Source organism: Phyllostomus discolor, chromosome 11 (assembly GCF_004126475.2).
Source record: "Phyllostomus discolor isolate MPI-MPIP mPhyDis1 chromosome 11, mPhyDis1.pri.v3, whole genome shotgun sequence".
NCBI lineage: Eukaryota > Metazoa > Chordata > Mammalia > Chiroptera > Phyllostomidae > Phyllostomus > Phyllostomus discolor.
This window is the reverse complement of record NC_040913.2, coordinates 5,975,519-5,994,559: the sequence shown is the minus strand read 5'-3', so window position 1 is coordinate 5,994,559 and position 19,041 is coordinate 5,975,519. Positions and strand designations below refer to the sequence as shown.

Sequence of the window (19,041 nt, the reverse complement as noted above, 5' to 3'; positions counted from 1 at the left end):
TGCAGTTCATCCACTGCAGATAGTGGGACTCTCAGCCTCCGTAACCGTGTGAGCCAATTGTCTCTCTCTCTCTCACTCACTCATTCATTGTTCCCCCCCCTCCATCCATATATGTGTATGTTGTTTCTACCAGTTCTGTTTTTCTGAAGAATCCTACTGAATACACCAGTACATAGTAAATACTTGAATGTATGTTGAATGACAGCGCCAATTACAGAGACATTTTGGAGGTGGAGAGGATGGAGACTGAGGTAGCCGTGTGGGAAATGGGTGGTTGCCCAAACTGCCTTGTGAGACTAGGAGCTAAGCCACCTGCTCTAGTAAAACCCTCTCAGTGGCTAATAAAGGGGAGTATGGACCAGCAAGCAGGTCACCGTGGCTCTTACCGGCAAAGATCCTGGCAGGCAGTGGTCAACCCCAAGGAGAGTCAACAGCATTCCGCTAACCACTTGGAGCTCTGAGTAAGGAATAGGATAGCAAGTAACGTCAAGAAATGGGAGGAAAACAAACATGGTACTGCCTACCTATGCCAGGCACTCGCCAGAGCTCCCTGTGATCACTGAATCTTCTCACAAACCTACAAGCTAAAGGCTCCGGTCCCCGAGAAGACATAGAAACAGGGGTACCTGGCATGGGCACCAGGCAGGGACTCCGCCATGGAAGAAAAGGACAGGGGGACAGAAACGACAGGGAGACAATTAGCACAATATAAGGGGGGAATTGGTTCACAAGAACAAGATAGGAAGGATCAAAGGGTGAGAGCTTCTAAGAGGTTAGTGAGAAGATCGTTTTAATATCCAATTTGCTAGTCTCCAAAGACTCATGTTCTGAAACAGCAAATAAAATAGTTTTAACATCCGATTACGCAGTATCTATTATTGATAATGGGCGCACAGGGGCTCTCGTGACTTACACTTGTTTCGCTGGTTTAATGGATGTTTCTCGTTCTCCCTTTAAAACCTTCCCACAGCGTGGTATGTACTCCAAACTGGTAAGATTCTCTTTAATTGTGAATGTTCTCACGACGAGTTCCTTGCTTGTAGAATCAATCGTGTTTTTCCCCCAAGACCTTTTATACCAGTGGAACTCGTTATTGTAATTTTTTAATTAATCAGATGTTATGTAAAACAATGGAATGTGAAACAAAAATCCCTAAAGAACTTGCTGTCAAATTGGGTGAATCAAGAAAACGGCGAAAGCCTACAAAAAATGAAAATCCACAAGTGTTTTCCGTGTCAAAAGATCGACCAATAATATACACTTGTAGTTCAAGTGAAAATAAAACGTTTAAGGCATGTAGCATCATTTTTTAAATTTCTTTGCTTCGGTTGACTTCTTCCATCCACCAACCACCTACCAGTGTTGGATGCGGAAGCTTTCACTATATACTCTGCCCTACACACATAGAGCACTTTTCCCTCTTCTGTCTACGAAAAGGCACAAGCTGTCTAGAAAAGTAGAAAAGCAAAATTCAAGACCGGAGTTCACGATCTTTTAGTGCCCCATGCAGCACGTTCGCATGGACCTCGGTACGGAGTATGTATAATATCACGTGTCTGTTTGCACTGTTCCTCCAAACCTCAGGGCCAGGGGGACTCCTTTGTATTTCATTTTACGTTGTGTACACTTACAGCTCGCTTGTATTCGTAAGATTACCGGGAATAATGCATTTTGGGGGCAGGTTGTCTTTTCACGCTGGGCCAATATGCACAGCATTTAAATAGTTCTCTCCGCACGGAATCTTAGAAATAACCGAGTGCAGTTAGTTCTCTTGTGTTAACGATAAGGAAACGGAGGACTAGGGTTGAAGGCACTTGCCCCAGGCGAAAATTTACGGAAATAAAGTTAAGGGAAATGTTTAAGTAGCCTCTAACATCGTTACACTTCCAATCCAAGGTTCTCAAAGCACGTTTAAATCAGATCTAATTAATGATCCCGAAACCTATCTATACCCTCGTTGTCCCATTTTCTCGCAGCGGGCTGCCTCCTCTCAGACACTGCCGGGAAGGTCAACGTTTTCTCTGCAGGCGGGCCACTGGGAGCTGCGTCCGTCCCGAAAGGGAAACCTGAAAAACAGGAGTTATGTTTATCACGTGTGTCAGCGATCGGCAGTCCAGGCAGGCTGTATTGGTCCACGCTGAGTTTTATAATGTCATTAAAAACTTGAGGCTTTCTCTGTGTTCTTGTTCGGCCAACCTTAATGGGTGCATGTCGACTGGAAATTATCTATTGTACCTCAAGTGTTGTAGGTTTGCTTTGGTAGAAGTAATGGGAAGGAGAGGAGGAAGCACATCGGCTGAGCTGGCCTGCCTTAAAAACGAGATTTTCTGGAACCACTCCTGGCTGCCCCCCTGGAGCCTGATTGGCCAGCTGTGTTACATGGCCACTCTTACCTGAGTAGCGGCTGTGCTGTGTGTTGGAAGAACATGTGTGTGGTGCCTAGCGTGTGCTGGCTGCCTAGTAAATGCTAAACAGCTGGTAGCTCTGATTTTGTTAGGGAAAAAAAGCAAAACTAGTGGTGATCTCCAAATTTCATCCACAGAAATTAAGAAGTGTTTTCATACATGTAAAAACTTCAACATGGTAATAACATAATTTTTAGTAGGAAACAAAGTTTTACTACACTTCCATTTGGCATTAAAATATCGGTATAGCAACTTTTAGAAACTTATCTGGTGAACCAGATAAGATTCACCACTAGTGATGGACACTAGTCCATTAGCTATGGACTAGTGTCATTTTAGACACTAGTCCATAGCTGATGATTGTGCATTGTCATCTCAAAAGTTTTAAATACAAATGACCTTTTTCTCTGTGTTTTATGAGCTGGAAAATATTTGTTTATTGTATTTGATTATCATTAAGATATACTTAGCATAACTAAAGCTTGTTCAAATCGTTGACATGTTGAAAAAAACATTTGCTGAACCATTAAAATATTATCATAAATATGTATCTGTATTATTCATATATAGTTAAGTAAAGACCTTGACCTTCAAAAGATGTATCTGTGGGATCACTGGGTTTCTGATTCAGCTGCAAGCATTTCTACTTGCTTATAGACATTATTGCTAGAATGGCAGTAACAGAAGTTTTATATAAGGTACCTGATTTTGTGAAGCAACAAGAGAAAAAAGACATATGTATTTCATAGGAAAGTTAACCATTTTTTACATACAAAAAAATGAAGAATATTTCAGGACTTCCTAGATATAAAAATACCAAAAGGCAGCATCTGCCCCAGACGTGTGGTACATTGTATACCTCGTCAATCCTACGATAACAACAAGTATGAACACTGGAGGTGTGAGTGTGCGAACTAAAAGGGAATCATCATGCTTAGTGCTTTACAAATACTCACAGCTCTAAATCTGCATGACCACTCCGACAAGTCATTCCCCCAGCAGAGGCGAATCACAGGGCGAGGAGACGTTGGTGGAGCCAAGAGTCCCAAACAGGGACTGCAGAGCTGGGATTCCAAAGCGGATCAGAGGGGCCACCAGTCTGGACTGATCCTCTGCCCCGCGCCCTGAACGTGTAATTGTCCCATGAACATGGCTTAGCATCTTCATTTTTCATGTAGCAGTATCATGACCTTTCGTGTTAGTTGATATATTGTGGTTTTAATGTTCAGATCTGTGAAATGTGATGTTGGTTGAGGTGTGCTGTCCAAAATACAACCCAAGGTAATACAAGCAATGTTAATGTGAAGAAATTAGTAATGAAGTGAGGAATTTAACCAATTGATAAAGTTTGAACCCAAATTACCCCTTGATTGCGAGATCTGTCTTTTTTGTCTGTAATTACCAAAATACTTGACTCAGTTATCCAGTTAATTATATATATAAATTGCAGTTTTTAACTGTTATAGGTCCACCAGGACACCCATGCACAGTTTTTTTTTTCTCTTTTGAACTTTTTCTTGCTTATTTCCCCTTTGCTGAGATTTACCCCATCATGCATAGTCAAGCCTGTCGAACAGGAAGTCTTTGTCTTTCTTTAAATTATTTTGTTCGGTCCCCCTCCACCTCCCTCAGCTCCCTGCTGCTCCCCCTCAGCTCAGCCTGTGCTGAGCACACGTCTCACCCTCACCTGCTGCGCCAGTGTCACCGTGGTCACCCCACTGGCCACACTCGCACCGCCAAAGCCTCAGTTGTAAAGGAGAATGCGTTGAGGCATGACAGTATCAAAATTGAGAAGAGAGTTTTAATAGCTTTTGAAAAACAAAATGCATGTCTCTCTTTAATCCATCGTATCTTTGGCAGTTAAAAAAATTTAAGGTCAAGGTGCATTTCATTTTTCTCACTAATGCCTCCAACACGATCCTCTGATACTTCTAAGGAGTGCCATTTTCACTTCCTGAAGAATTATGGGAACTGTGAGCTACTCAGACCCCATAGTTTGCTCCTTCGCACAGATCGGGCTGAGCAAACTCCCCCGGCGGTGAACCACCAGCAATCACAGGTGAAGGCGATGCCCCTCTTCCTTCAAGAACAGGGTCCAGAAAGTGCCGGCCGCGCCCCAGTCCTCCGGGCCACCCCTGACCCGGACTCAAGGAACAGGTGAAGGCCAAGGGGAAGTATCTGGCATGGTAGCTGTGTTTTTAAATAAGCACACTTGGTTCATTTCATATAAAAGGCTACGTTTACAACTAAACTCCTATTAAAAGTTTAGCATAAATAAGCACACCATTACACTTTGTATGCAGAAATACACATCTCTGCCACGGTTCAAGAGTTTTCAAGGTTTCACTCAATATATGTGAGTATATATTTATATGTAAATATATACGCAGCATTCAGGAGGCTTGCCTCCGAATGGTAATTTCTGACAAAAGACTTCATGAAGTAACTGAATGCTGGATCCTTCTGCCATTCTCGCTCCACCTTTGAGAAAAGGCAAAGTCTGCTTAAACTGGGCAATTCCTTGTGATTTTCATGTTTCTGCTCCTCATGGTGGGAATGGTATAAAGAACACCTTCCGACTGCAGAAAGGGCATTACAGGGCTTTTTCAAAAATACCAACTTTCACAGTCCAGGTCAGAAACTCCCCAGGGAGGAGGATGTGACCCTTTTTAGTTGTGCCTCCATTTGTTAAAGAGCTCCGTTCAACTTTATTGTCCTCCTTGTGAAATGTTCGACAAATAAGTTCCTCTGGGTTTGTTGTTGTGCAAAGAAAAAAAAAGTCATAAACGCTGTTTCTTCAGCCACAGAGTGCTGTGCTGTCTTTGGACATGAACTCGGAAGGGACTTCTGAAGCTCACAAGGACAGCATGCTGACGTCCGTGTCCAGGGTGGTCAGCGGCGTCCTGGACGCGCGGCTCCGCCCGGGTCGCTGGTGGTGCCGGCTGACAGTTGGTGGCGTGCGCGGCCAGGGCGATGTGCAGGTCCGAGACGTAGTGGATGGCGTGCTGCGGGGTTTCCATCTTGCTCACCTGGTTTTGGGGGGTGCTGGGCAACAACCAGCTCCCTGAGCTCGGAGGAGCAGTGCTTCGCATTGCACCGCAGGCTCACCGGTGTCCACCGGGGTTTTGCTCTGGCAGCTGGATGCCCAGGCTGTGGTCCCGAAGGCCGTTTTTCCTAACGCACCTCGCTGGACCGCAGGCTTCCATGCTGACGGCGGGGGAGGAGGGAGAGACTAGGGGCGGGGAGCTGGCTGCCCAGAAGCTCAGCGGCACGCCCCTAATCCACGGAGCTCCCAGCGCTGGGCACCACCTGGGCTCACAGATTTTTTTAAATAAAATTAAAAATGTATACTCATTATGGACAAACTACTTTTTAAAGTGTTCTGCCTCATTTTCTCAGGTGTAAAAATATTCCAAAGCAATTTCAATAAATCGGATTTCAGGAGACTACTAAAACATATTTTTTGTTGGTGGCTTTCATTTTGTCTGAAATCATAATATCTCAACACTTTTGTCACATCAGAGTATGTAGGTTTGCCCTTTTCCAGCTATCAAAGGAAAACTCTTGTTTTAAATACATCGTCGTTAAATAGTTCTAATAACAAAAGGCCTAAATTTCAAGTCCGTAGGGACATCGAATTATCTCATGTTGTCCAAGCTGGGACAGCGTGTTGCAAAACAGACGTGTAGCAGGCAAAGAGGGCAGGGACACAACCCAACGCTGTTCCCTGGCTGCTGGCAACACCCGAGGTATCGCATGAGATTATACAGTGTTTTGTGTAAGGCTGGTAGACTATTTTAACAAGTGAACCAAAAGGGAGAGGGAGGAGTTCTCGGCATATCTGTTTCAGGATACATCCTATCATTGATCCTTTTTCCTCCTTAAGTAAATGGAATCCTCCCAATACTGTACATAGCTCTAGGCATTGCTGTAACAGCCTTAGCAAAGCAGTCCTTTAAAGATGAAGTTGATGCCGGCAGCCCCCACGTTCCTTTGCTGAGCCCTCTCCCCACAGAGCCAGCGGGTGGGAACCACTGGCTCCTTCGCTGAGCTCTCCCTGAGTCCAGCCTGCAGGCGAAGGTGGGCACCACGTCTGAATCTCCATCAGGTGCACCTGCCCTGGTGATTCTCTGAGATACAACCCATGCACCACCCGGAACCTCTCTCAGGGGCTGTTCCTCAAAAGCTGCCAGCCTTGGCCCAGGCTACAGATTTTCCTAAAATCTCCCAAGGTCTGCACACCTCAGACAAGCAGCAGCTGGCCTCAGCGTGCCCTGTGCCTCTTGCTAAACAGTTCCCGGCATAGCTCTTCCGGGACCTCCAAGCCCAATGCAGGCAGCTGCCAATCACAGATAACAGCGTAGCTCCTACCAGGTGACCCTGGGCAGGCACAGGCAGAGGCTGACCTGGGCCTGCGTGAGAGCGCCTCCCGAAAGTCCCCGCCCAATGGCCACCCCCACAATGGCCAACTTCAGAGGACACCAGAGCACCACCCAGTTCGCTCCACAAATGCCACGCCCAAAGGGTGGACTCAGCAGGCACCAGAGTCCTGCCACAGTGAACCCTACTTCGTGGGGTTGCCCCCCCCCACATGACAGCTCATGTGCTGTAGTCATGGTCAGTCCTTATAGCCGGTCAGCCAAGATATGGAAGGAACCTAAGTGTCCACTGATAGACAACTGGATAAATAAGATGTGGTACGCATACACAAGAGAACATTACTCAGCTGTAAAAAAGACTGACACCTTACCATTTGAAGGAATATTGATGAACCTAGAGGGTATTATGCTCAGCGAAATAAGTCAGACAGAAAAGACAGATAACCTATGATTTCACTTGTGTATGGAATCTAAAAATAAACAGTTGAATATACAAAATAAACAGTTGAAACAGAAGCAAACTCATACATAGATGGTTGCCTGATGGAAGGACAGTTGACGAGTTGGGTAAACAATGGGAAGGGGTTAAGAAAGACAAATTGGCAGTTACAAAGTGGTCCCAGGGATGGAAAGTACAGCATAGGGAATATAGTCAATACTGTAAGAAATGTGCATGGGGCCAGGTGGGTAGTAGACTTAATTAGGGGGGTAACTTCACCCCAATTAATTGATATATAAATGTCTAATCACTACACTGCACACCTGAAACTAAAATAACATTGAATGTCAACTATAATTTAAAAATAAAAAAATTAAAAAATAAATAAAAATGAAGTTTCATGATGATCTTAATGATGTAGCTTCAATTGGGGACCCAGCATAGCTTAGGAAATACAAAACTTCAAAATTTATCTGTATTATACTAAATATTTTTACTTGTTATGGTTTCCTTGACAAAAGGCTAGGACTGGTAAAAGGGCAACAGGTTTGCTTAATGGTCTGAAATTTGACAGACAAAAATAAACATAGGGGAAAAATCATGACTTTCAAATGCATGACTTTGAGATTTGACCCAAGCTGAATTCAAGTTTACCTTTGTACTATAAAAAACGAGCTCGCTAGGCAGGTGGGTAAACAGTACAGTTTACCTTACTTAATGTCAAACTACCCAAGATCATTTAGGCTCGAAATTGTTTATTCAGAAATAATAAAGAAGAGCTAACACATCTAAAAAATCACTTTATCTTTATAACCGGATCATTCTTTACCTATCAGCCATGTTTTTAAACACATCAAGGTTTTTGAAAGTTATAAAGTTATAAAAAACTTAGGAAAATTTTAGAAAAGTTGCAAGATAGATGGAGTGAGAGAATGTATGTATGTGCTTATTTTTTTACAGATCTTTCTCCGGGTGATTCCCAACTGGAGACATTTAACTGGGATGCATTTGGAAGTTCATGAGGGCACCGCTGGGTTTTCAGGGTTGGAGGGGTGCCGGGGGCTAGGGTGTGGGGGGGTGCCTACATCTTGGATTTGCTGTTTGCACACAGGACCTTGCTTACGTAACACTCGTCTTTAACTATAATTCAGTCTTGAACACATAAAGGAAAAGCCAGGGAAAGCCCATTTTGCTTCTACTTAGGCTTTATAAATCCCAAAGTAAATATCCAATTAATCCTACTGTTTTATACATTAAAAAAAAAATAAAACCCTGAATCCAAACAAAAAACGAGGTTAGCGCCTGTGGGAAGAATGGGATAGCTCACCACAAGCGGATGTAACACATTTTTCCTAAGTACAAATTAAGCAGCCCGAAACAGAAGGAAGTAAAAAGATCAAAGGGTACCAGTCGCCCTTTCGATTTTTCAAATCAAAGCTCCGTCAACTGTCAGATGTTTTTGCGATCATTCAAACGATCAAATGCTGTTATCACAGACAGAACCGTGTAATATCGCCATTAGTAGGAGACTCCCATAAAGACAGCAGTACTAGAGCTGTCTCGATTCATTCTCTCTCGAGGACGGAGTCACCAGGTACAAAGTCCAGTGAACGGGAGGTGAGGACAGCTACCCTCTCCCTCTCTCTATCTCGGCTCCCCTCCCAGCCCCCTAAGCTCCCGCCTCGCTGAAGCGTCAATATTCTCCATTCTGTTCCCCGGCCGTACACGGGCATCCTGCACACACACCCGCTCGTGGGAGACTCAGAGCCCTCCTACCGGCAGGCACTCCTGGGAACGTTTGTCCATTTCTCGGCCCAGCACTGTCCCTCCCCTGGTGCTGCAGTCTTAACGTTTCCATGAGTGTCAATTTAAGGTGTCACCACTTAAATATACACACGTCACCCTCAGATTCATACAATTTTCCCCTTATGTCTCCCATCCAAGCCATCCACAGACCTGGTCTCTCTTCCAAACGCATCCAGACTCTGACCACTTCCCTCTGCCTTCGTCCCGGTTCAACCCCCCACCAAGCCTTCTTGGATGGCGCAGCGGCCACCTCACCGGCCTCTGTGCTGCCACCTCGTCCACTCACTCCTCCGAACGCAGCAGCCAGCATGGCGCCCGGACATCTCTGCACAAACCTTTCCATTGGCGCCTCATTCCATTCAGAATAAAGCCAGATTCCTTATGATGCCTAAGGTCCTTCCCAATGAGCCTCTGACCTCTCTCTTCTTTTTCTCTTCCCCATTCTCTGTTCTTGTTGCACCCCGGGGCTGGAAGGCTCACTCCCAGACACCTGTATAATTTGCTCCCTCCCCTCCTTGAGGTCTTGAGTGACTATTCAGTGAGGACTTTTTTGATTGTCCTGGGTGCTCCTGACTCCCCTTTCCCACTTTATTTTTCCCCATAAGACTTATTTTTGGCATTATCTGCAACTTACTTATGTATTATTGATTTCTCAGTCTCTCCACACTGGAAAGTGTGGGGACAGGGCTAGTAGTCTGTCCCATTCACTGACAGATCCCCCATGCCTAGAGCAGGGCCTGCCACACAATTGTCATTAAATGAGTGTTTCTTGCGTGAATCCAAAATTCTCTGACTCCTCCAACACCTGCTTCTAATACATACTGCCCTATTTTTCCTGAAAGTCCTCAGGCTGTCACTAGGACATCTGATTATTCACACCAAATTCTTTCAATTTCATGATTTTACTAGAATCCGTTCCCCTCGTTTTTATTTTTATTGGTACCGCCCTTGCCAATGACAGCACGGGTTGGAATCTGACAGCCCTGGGTTTGAATCCCAGTTTACTGGTTATACGATCTTGGGCAAGTTCATCTGGGGACAGGCTCAGTTTTTCATTGGCGAGTGGTACCTACTTTATAGAGTGGTTATTAGTGTTCAACGAGACCGTGCGTTTGAAGCCTATCGTCGCACCTGACACACAGTAAGTGATCAGTCTGCTTCCTCATACCCGACTCATGGCAATGGACTTCTAGCTTATATCCCTTCTCCTGGTCTCATCCCTTTTTAATGCATCATACGATCACTACCAAAAATACATTTCACAGGTACTGCTTTGGTCATGCTACTCAGTTACTCAGCAACTTTCGAAATCCTCCTACAGGTCAAAGGAATCACAAGTTGAGTGCCTACCATGTCTCGGGTGCGTTATTACACACTTCGTTATTTAATAAAGCCAAACCATTCATCTAGCATTCAAATCCCCCCCAAGTCTACCTGGCCTCTCCCTCGCTCTGATGGTTCATTTTATGTGTCCACTTTGCCAGCACGGTACCCAGATATTTGGTCAGCACCAGTCTAGAAATCACTGCGCGGGTATTTTTTTTTAGACGAGATAAACATCTAACTCAGCAGACTCTGAATGAGGAGGCTACTGCCCACGGCGTGGGGGTGCCTCGCCCAATCAGTCAAAGGTCTTAAGACACAGGTCTGAGGTTCCAAAGGAAGAAGGAATTTTGCCTCAAGGCTGCCTTCAGGCCGGGGCTGCAACACCACCTCCTCCCTGGCCCTCCAGCCGGCCCCTGCCCTGCAAAACGCAGACCTACCAGCCCCCGTCAGCATGTGAGCCGGCATTCCTTACAACAATCTCTCTCTCCCTCTCTCTCTCCCCCTTCTCCCCTTCATCCCCACCCCCTCCCCACACATCCTATTGGCTCTTTTTTTTTTAATTAAAAAATGCTTTTTTTTTATTGTGACTACAAACTACTAAAGAATGATCATTGTTTTTGTTGTTGTTATTATTGTTAAAATATAAATAAAAACCCCAGCCACTTGAGCCGTAAGTTGAAACATCCCAAGTTTGAAACACCCCAACTTTAGCAAATGAGTGTTGAGTGAGCGGAGCCATAGACGCGCAAAATGGGAAAGTGTTCGGTGGATTCAGAACTGCCAACACTATCCCTCTCCCCACCTACCATTCTGGCCTGACGACAGTCCTGAGTTCGCTCCTTCTCCCTAGCACGGCCTGGGTACGTTCTCATCAGTACAAACCGGGATTTTTGAAAGTGCCAGTAGCGGTCGATGAGCAAGTTGTATTACTGCTTCCTTTCTCTGGAAAAATGTCTCCACACAAAGGAGCCATATTGTGTCCTGCCAGACTCAGGAATGGAGACAGATCCTCAGGGGTGGGCGGTTACTCAGCATCTCTGAGCCCCAGCGATCAGAGATGCTACGAGAGAGCCAACAAAGGGACCAGCAGGAGTCAGAGGGCTGACTGGGCTCGACACTCAAGAGCCAGCGCCTCCACCCACGTGCAAGCAATCACCACATCTCAAGCAGACAGGATGCTCAGGTCTGGGAGCTCCAACCTTTCCCTACACCAAGTAAACCCCCGAATTTTAGCTGGACGTGTGGATGCTTGGAATCGGTTCTATCACCCAGCCTCCCTCGCATCGGAATGTTCCTTGGTCGTGCAATGGAAGCAGAGTGACATAGGCAACTTTGGGGTTGCGACTTCAAAGAGAAAGAGCACGCATCCCACTCCCTTTTCTCCGTGTGGCTGCTGGATGTAATTAATTAGACACCTTGGATGCTGATGACGGGGACCGCATCCTAGGTCAGCAGAACAATAAGGTGGCAAAAGCCTGGGTGCTGGCCATCGTGAAGCTGCCACCGTGGCCTTGAACTGCCTACGCACATACTCTAACCTTGTTGCATGTTACGACAGTCAAACTAACGTATAGCAGGTGATAGGGAAGTCTGTCAATTATCTAGCAATAAGATTTTTTTCAGAAATAGCTTAGGTCTGAAGGACAAGCTGAATGTAGGGACCCAATCAGGACAAGCTGAATGTAGGGACCCAATCTATACTTTCCCTGGGAGGTGCCAGCTCTGGCTCCAAGCTGTGGTCTCCAAATTACCCCCTTACATTACAGCCACGCCTGCAGACCGCTGCCCCAGTCAGAGCTCCTGGGCCTGAGTTCCCTTCTGCGGGCCGCTCAGGCCCTCTCAGCCCTCAGAGCCTGTCCTAGGCAAGCACGAGGTTGTGACGGCACGTCCCTAGCTCTGCTCCTGACGTTTTTCCCCGGCCTCTGGTGGAAGATAAGAACTGGGTATTCAGGGACCACTGTGGTGAGTAAGAAACAACTTATCTGGCCCTAAAGGCCACGGGAACGCCCACTGATTAGTGCTGTGCGGGCTCTTCCGGCGTGTGCTTCAGCCGGAGGCCAGCACTTAAGAAATTCCCTACACCAAAGTGGAGAATTCCTTTATCATTAGGTGTCTCAAAACTCCTTCTGAGTGCTACGAGCATTATGTAGATTTTCTATACTCTGCGATAATCCCAAGACTGATGCATATATTCTATTTCTGTCTCTCAATTGTCTGGTAATTTTTTACTATGATAAAATAGACATAACATAAAAGGTGCTGTTTTAACCATTTTTAAGGATACGATTCAGTGGCATTAAGTACATTCTCATTGCTGTGCAACTGCCCCCCCCCAACAACCCCCCTGTCAGCCCAGACTCAAACACTGTTCACGTGAAACGCCAGCTCCCTCCCTCCGGCCCCGGGTGACCACCACTCTGCTTTCTGTCTCTGTGCATTTGACTCTTCCAGATACCTCATGTAAGTGTGAGACATGAGAATCTCATGTAAGTAGGAGATATGAAAATCTCATGTAAGTATGAGATATGAAATCAGGCAATATCTGTCCTTTTGTGTCTGGCTGATTTCACTTAGCACAATGCCTTCGAGATTCGTCCGTGTTGTAGAATATGCCAAAATTTTATTCCTTTTCGGGACTGGATAATATTCCATCGTACACATAAACCACACATTGTTGGTCCATTCCTCTGTCAGTGCATACTTGGGTGCTCTCATCTTGAGGTCACATGTACTCTTGGTGCTGTTAACGTGGGTGTATGGAATCTGTGCAAGTCCCTGTTTTCAGCCCTCTTGGGTCCATACCCAGAAGTGGAATTGCTGAATTATGTAGTGATTCTATGTTTAGTTCTTCGAGGAACCGCCATCCTGCATCCTGCAGCAGCTGCACTATTTTTCCAATGTGCCTTACATCACACTGACGTGCCTTACAAGGCAAGGCACATCAGCAAGGCACAAGGATTCCTATTTCTCCACATCTATGTCAACATTTGTTATTCTCTGTATTTTTTAAAGCTTTATCGTAGTCATTCTAATGGGAGTGAAGTGGTACCTGCCTCTAATTTTCAATCTCCTCAATCAGTTAGAACTTTAGAGATGGCCACCAGTCAGCACAAATTTGAACCGTTGAGCCCTGACTGTGTTGTCTGATGAAGAGGTTGAGGGAGGACTCAGAAGCAGAGTGTGCTTTCAAGGTCTTCCGGTTCTCATGCCTCCTGCCTCAAAGCTCCTTCCCCAGTTTTCAACCAAACCTCTTCTGACTCTGATTTTCTCAGTTTTACATTGTGCGCGTTCACGGAAGATTTTTGTTGGATGAAAGAGCTCCTCAGCTTAAAAGAAAAGTTTGACAGTTTAGACCTAGTTTGCACTCTCTAAGTTTCAGAGAAATTAAATGACTGTCCCAGGGTCTTTTCCCAAGGGCCGGCCCACAGCAGCAGGAGCAGGATGTCACAGAGACGGGCCCGATGAGATAAAGCAGGTCTGGTGGCAGTCATGACATGCGCACAGTCTGCCGATCATCCATTCATCTCTTCAACATACACTGCACACACAATTGAACTTCAATGGAGAATTCACTCGCAGAATAGACGAGGCTGGTTGGTCTTCATCTCTCAGCAATTTGACGAGAAGTGGGGGAGACGAGGCACGCTCTGTAAATGCCATCATCTCAGGAGACAGAAGACCAATCCTAACAGCAAAACTCCATCCCTTCCTACCACGGGGAGTACACATGAGATCGGGTCATGTTGAGAAAGCATGGGGATGTTTAGTTCTTCCTAAAAGAAAAAGTATCATAAATCAAAATAATTTTTAAAAGATTTTATTTATTTACTTCTATAAAGAAGAGAACGTAGGGAAAAAGAGACAAAGAGAAACATCAATGTGTGAGAGATACACTGATCAGTTACCTTCCACACACCCCCAGCTGGGGACCTGGCCCACAACCCCGGCATGTGCCCTGGCCAGGAATCAGACCAGTGACCTTTCAGTTCACAGGCTGGTGCTCAGTCCACTGAACCACACCGACCAGGGCATAAGTCAAAATTTAAAACAGTTATGGAATTTAAAATAGTTCTGTGAAATACACTGCATCAATACTATCGGAGATGTAAAGTTGAAGGAGATGGCATAAACCACACACATCAGAAGCATATAATACAAGATGGAGGCATAGGTAGAAACCCTTCGCTTCCTCGCACAACCAGAAGGAGGATAACAACCAATCTAAAATCAATAAACAGCCAGAAGTGCCAGAAAATCAAACTGCATGGAACTCCGACAACCAAGGAATTAAAGAAACAGTCAAACAGAACAAGCAAACCGGTCAGGTGGGCAGGTGGAGAGAACCCAATGCAAGAGGCGGTGGACCATGCAGGCGGGCCTGGCTGAACGGGAAACCAAGACTCAGAGCTGACTGTGGACTACAGCAGTTCCCGTGGTGGGAGGGACTCCCAGTCTCACACAGGAGAGTCCTTGAAAGGGGGCTAGAGACAAGCAGGCGAGCCGCACTGTTCCCTCTCGGGCCCCTCCCCCACAGGCAGTGCAGCAAGGAGGGTTGTCCTGCCCCTTGGAATACCTAAGGCCCCACCCCCTTACAACTTAACAGGGGCCCTGAGCAAAGAAATAAGGCTCAAATGAAAGAACAGAGCAAAGCTCCAGAAAAAAACACAACTAAGCCTTGAAGCGATAGCCAACCTATCTGATGGAGAATTTAAAGCCCTGGTAATCAAAATGCTCACAGAACTGATTGAGCTTGTTCGAAAAATGAAAGCCACCCAAAGTGAAATAAAGCAAAATATTCAGGGAACCAACAGGGACAGGAAGGAAATCAGGACTCAAATCAATGATTTGGAACAACAGGAAGAAATACACATCCAACTGGAACAGAATGAAGAAACAAGAATTCAAAAACTGAAGAGAGGCTGAGAAACCTCTGGGACAACTGTAAACGTTCCAACATCCGAATTATAGGGGTGCCAGAAGGAGAAGAACAACAGCAAGAAGTTGAAAACTTATTTGAACAAATAATGAAAGAAAATTCTATTTCCTTCCCCAGTCTGGCAAAGGAAATAGACTTCCAGAAAATCCAGGAAGTCCAGAGAGGCCCAAAGAAGTTAGACCCAAGGAGGAACACACCAAAGTACCTCATCATTAAGTTACACAAGATTAACGATAAACAGGGAATCCTAAAAGCAGCAAGAGAAAAGGAGACAGTTACCTACAATGGAGTTCCCATTAGACTATCAGCTGACTTCTCAAAAGAAATCTTATAGGCAAGAAGGGGCTGGAAAGAAGTATTTGAAGTCAAGAAAGGCAAGGACCTACACCCAAGATGACTCTATCCAGCAAAGCTATCTTTTAGAATGGAAGGGCAGATAAAGTGCTTCTCAGATAAGGTCAAGTTAAAGGAGTTCATCATCACCAAGCCCTTATCATATGAAATGTTAAAGGGACTTATCTAAGAAATTGATGAAGATCAAAAACTATGAACAGTAAAATGATAACAAACTCACAACTATCAATAAAATGAACCTAAAAAAAAGAAAAACAACAAAAACAAAAACTCAGCAAACGACTAGAACAGGAACAGAATCAGAGAAATGGAGATCACGTGGAGGGATTTCAGTGGGGAGGGGAAGGGAGGAATAGAGGGGGAAAGGCACAGGGTAGAAGAAGCATAAATGGCAGGCGTAAAATAGATGGGGAGAAGTCAAAAATGGTATAGGAAGCAGAGAACTCAAAGAACTTATATGTACAACCCATGGAGGGTCAGGGGTGCAGGGCGGAGGGTAGTAAAGGGGGGAAATGGGGAAAACCGTAATAGCATAATCAATAACACATACTTAAAAAAAGAAAAAAGAAGCATATCCTGCAATAAGGGGGTAAGACAAGTATACAAATAACCATGAGCAGGGTAATACGAATACAGGACAGACCTGGGTAAAATAACCGTGCTGAAAGAGTTTTGTTTGTTTGTTTGTTTGTTTGTTTGTTTGTTTGTTTTGCTTTGGGTTTTTTTTAGAGATTTTAAGGGGAGAGATGGTGTTTGGTTGGGGTGAGTCCAGAAAGGCTTCGTACAGGACTCGATCAAGGCGGATTTCAGGGAAGCGGTGCGGTGGCGCCTGCTCTGAAAGGTGACAGATGTCTAGACAACAGGTGGAGCCTGAGGAGCGTGGGAGACAGAGAAGGCCGACTCGGGTGAGGGAGACTCTGTGCAAATGCACGACCAGGGACCCTCATGCGCTGTCCTCCAGAACGCTGACTAGAGGAGGGGAAGAGGCTGCGGGCAGGGCTGCCGCAGGACCAAGGCCTGAGAAGATGACCCGGGAACGACACCTCGTGGAAACAACTCGGGCTCCGCTACCTGGGCAAGTCAGGCAGAGTCATCCTCCAAGGCTTCTTACAGAGCCCTGGGTGTGCAGGCGGGTCGTGTGGACCCGGGGTTTCTCTGGGCCTCAGGCTGACAAACGCAGAATGAGGGCACGGGGCTGCATGCCCTGCTTGGGCAGGTTGACCTTACAGAATGTTCCGTCCCCTCCGATGTCCTGTTTCCAGGAGGTGGGAGGCTAAAAACCGTGGCTGTTTCAGTGAGGCAACCTGGTGCAATAAACGTAAGTGTGTGTGTGCATGGGACTGGACTGGAGCCAGGGTGGCTGTTAGGAATTTATTGCCGCAGTCCAGGTAGAGGCCCCCGGGGATGGTCCCGACGTCGGATGCACCTGGGAGAAAAGGGCACAGGACCCTGCAGGCAACGGAGGGCAAGGAAAAGAAGGGGCAGGCGTGGGTCCACAAGCATGAACCTGCAATACTCGGTGCTTGGGGGTGACGGTGCTATCACCAGGCGTAGTGTCAGTGAGGAGGAGGAGGAGCCCATTGGAAGTGAGGTGGTGGGAGAGGGTGGGTTTGGTGTGGGGTCTGTTGATTTCGTGGTGCCAGTGACCCTGTGGGTCAAGTCCTCCAGCAGGCACGTGGATGAGGTCAGAGCCAGGAGCCCGTTTTCAGGAATCACGTGGAGTGGTGACAGGTAAGTCCGTGAGTGCGAGAGAGGGAGCGGGAGCTCTGAGGGGGCCTTTCGCAGGTGGGGTCTCGTGGGCAGCCAGTGAAGAACACGCCGGAGGAGAAGAGCTATGGATTGTCGATCAGAGGGGCGAGGAGGGGAAGATCCTATTGTGCTTTGGAAGCCGGGGGCTCCAGGTAATTCATACTGGTTCTCCCACATTCCCTCCCCGCCCTCTCGTTCAGCGCCACGCCTTTGGCCTCAGGACGGGTTTGGTCCAGGGCGAGATAGGCAGGGAATCCAGAGGACAGGGGAGGGGTTGCCTCGGGCGGGCGGTGACCCTTATCCTCAGCTCACTCCTCGCTCCTGAGGAAGCACCTACTCTGCACGGTCCTCTCTTTCTGGCCTCTGTGACTTCCCCTCACCTGCCCCTTTGGCCCCCAGGTGGGACCTGTTCAGCTGCTGCTGTATCTTCCTTGTCTTCCTGCACCGCGTGGTCCCCGAACCCACCCTCACTTTTGTACTTATCCTCTCACGAGCCTCCCTGAGTTTTCCTAACCCCCCAAGTTTTGTTTTCTGGTAGAACCCCGACTGCTGTGTCGGCGAAGCCCCAATGTGAGCAGTGCAGGGTGATTAGAACAATGACCGGGAACGCTGGTGGTGTCCCGCCCCCATCCTTTCATTTCTTAAAATCGATAGCAAAATTTAATTTCAGCCATAATTCTGCGTGGTGTTTGGGCTCACATCCAGACCGTGCTGTGCAATGAATTCAAAGGGACCTGTGGTAATTAAGCCAAGCCACCCACAGCCCTAACACATTGCCGCCCTTTCTGTTACAGACGATGGTCTGTGCTGGGCATGAAGGAAGTGAGCCCCCCACCCCCGGGGAAGAGGGAAGCATCCGACGGATGATGTGCTCCCGATGGGCACAGCCAGCAGGCTTGGCCAGTGCTGCCCCGAACAAAGCACGCCCTGCTCCTGGAGCGGCCGGAACACGCGGTGCTGACCGGGAGGCCAGTGGCCACTCGTCGTTGGTAGCCCAGCTGCTTGGCAGCTTCTTGGCATTCGGAGTCGGATCTTACACGGGTCTCACTGGGGCAGAGAGGCCTGCCAGGAGAGGGCTCGCCAGCTCCGGCCATCTAGCCGAATCCACCCTGGGAGCCCAGGGGGGCAGATGAACTCAGGAGGTAGCGGTCTTTTTTTCAGAGGCGATAGTTTAGTGGTAAGAAGTCTACAGGGAAAGTCCTGCAGTTCTGGGGAGGGAGGGGTCTGGGGAGACTGGTTATGTCTCTGGAGCCTGGTCTGTCCCTGCCATGTTGGAGAGTTTCGCAGGGCGGGGATCTGTGGCCTTGGCAGGGACGGGCCTCGGGTGTCCGGGGGCTGTCTTGCATCGCTGAGGAAACGTGTCCGAGGGGTGAATGAGCACCAGCACTGAGGTGTCAAGGTCAGCTGGGCTTGGGGGAGTGTGGAGCTCTTCCTCCGCTTCTTATCGCAGAGAGATAACTTCCAAGGCCGCCAGGCATTTCTCTCATCACTGGTCAGAACTGTCGTAATGCCTCCCGATCCCCCAAAAAAACACTGAGAATGAGCCATCCCAGGGAAGTTTTCAGGTCCTTTGCCTTTGCAGGGCTGGGGGTGGGGGGGGTGGATTTTGGGGGAGTGGCAGGTCCTGTGGTAGGGGTTCTGCATCGA

At 47.1% G+C, this 19,041-nt stretch overlaps 1 pseudogene; it reads right to left on the bottom strand.

Moving 5' to 3' along the window:
• Nucleotides 1–4,600: 4,600 nt before the first annotated feature.
• Nucleotides 4,601–5,647, bottom strand: LOC114508955 (annotated as a pseudogene).
• Between the last annotated feature and the right edge of the window lie 13,394 nt (nucleotides 5,648–19,041).